Source organism: Chrysochloris asiatica, unplaced genomic scaffold (assembly GCF_000296735.1).
Source record: "Chrysochloris asiatica unplaced genomic scaffold, ChrAsi1.0 scaffold00207, whole genome shotgun sequence".
In the NCBI taxonomy this organism is placed as follows: domain Eukaryota; kingdom Metazoa; phylum Chordata; class Mammalia; order Afrosoricida; family Chrysochloridae; genus Chrysochloris; species Chrysochloris asiatica.
Window position 1 is genome coordinate 1,835,082 of NW_006408725.1, and position 2,102 is coordinate 1,837,183.

Below are 2,102 nucleotides of genomic sequence, written 5' to 3' on the forward strand. Positions count from 1 at the left end.
TTGAAACTACCAGTCGCTCCGCGGGAGAAAGATGAGGCTTTCTACTCCCGTAAAGATTTACACCCTCGGAAACCCTGTACAGGGTCGCTATGGGTCAGACCCGACTCAATGGCACTTAACAACAACAACATATATATATGGGTTTCTGAGGAGCAGCTGCTGGATTTGAATTGCCACCTTTAGGTTCAATTCAACCTTTCATTCCTGTGCTTACCCTACAGTGCCATGCCAGGACTCCTCATTAGCATAGTGGTAAGTATCCCCATCACTAACACTGGAGACCGGGGTTCCATTCACTGACAAGGAGGCACGAAGAATTAGTAATAAGACACCAGAAACAAAGCAAATAACTAGGAAAGCAATGTTGTTGTTGTTAAGTGCCGTGGAGTCGGTTCCGACTCATAGTGACCCTGTACAGGGTTTCCAAGGCTGTAAATCTTTACGGGAGCAGAAAGCCTCATCTTTCTCCCGTGGAGCGGCTGGTAGTTTCGAACTGTTGACCTTGCAGTTCACAGCCTGATTTGTAACCACTACGCTACCAGAGCTCCTTGATTAAACCCCACTAAAATATAATACAATGACATAATGTGACCCAGCCATGACGACAGGTAACATAACCATAAAATGTAAGTCTTGATTACTGATATAATGAAATTCATTATCTAAATATATTTAGAATGTGAGGGATTAGCAGTCAAACATATTGCACAACCTGGGCTCCACTGTTGTTGTTATCAATTGCCGTTGAGTTGGTTCCAACCCATAGCTACCCTGTATAGGATTTCCAAGGAGTAGCTGGTATGTTTATACCACTGACCTGGTGGTTCAAACCGGCATTGCAGTCTAGTGCACTAGTCCACAGTGCCACACCAAGACTCCAGGGCTCCTCTAAGTCCCTGTAATGTCCTGCCTGATAAGAATATCTTTGTTTATCTGATGGTAGTCAGTCCTCTAGATATTAACAATGTGATTTGGGGTGAGAGCTTTGGGCCACATTTATCAGTTCAACCTCCGGAGATGCTGGAGACAAAAGGTGACCTACCGGAGTGGTCAAACATGTCTCCATGACTGAACACTAACAAAAACTCTGGGCACCAGGACTCAGGTGAGCTTCCTGAACTCACAGTACTTCACGGGTATTGTCACACATCGGTGCTAAGAAAAGTCAGTGCTTTCCACAGCTCCACTAGGAAAGGATAACTGAAAGCTTTGAGGTAGAATTTTCCTGAACTTTTACCCATGCATCTCTTTCATTGGCTAACCTTAATCTGTAAACTTTGGTGTAATAAATCATTAATTACATAGTCTTGTTGTTGTTGTTGTTAGGTGCCATTGAGTTGGTACCAACCCATAGCGACCTTATGCACAGCAGAACAAAACACTGCCCGATCCTGGGCCAACCTCACTATTGTTGCCACACTTGAATCCATTGATGTTGCCACTTGGCCAATCCATCTCGTTGGGGGTCTTCCTCTATTTCTCTGACCCTCCACCTTACCAAACATGATATCCTTCTCCAGTGACTGGTCCGTCCTAACAATATGTCCAAAGTATGAGAGACTAAGTTACTTAGTCTTAGGGACTCCCAAATCCTGCACGAGTCTACTTTGTTGGAAGCCTCACACCATCCTTTGGATAGGTGTTCAATCAATATTTGAAAAATGAAAATAGAGACTGTAATCATTCCCAGTAAGGAGCTGTGGTAGCATAGTGGTTATAAATAGGGCTGCTAACCTCAAAGTGAGCAGTTTGAAACTACCAGCTGTTTCGTGGGAGAAAGATGAATCTTTCTGTTCCTATAAAGATTTACAGCCTCAGAAATCCTATATAGGATCACAATGAGTCAGAACCGACACCACCACCACCACCACCAATCATTCCTAGTTGTAAACCAATACGTAATGTGAATAATATTATCTCTAAAATTATAATGTAATTGAACAAGAAAATACAATTTTGCCATTAAAAATTCAATTACAACCTTATGATCCAGCAATTCCTCTACTTGGTATTTACCCACAAGAAAAAAGAGCCACAATCCGAGAAGATATATGTACACCAATGTTCATAGCAGCACTATTTACAATAACAAAAAGATGGAG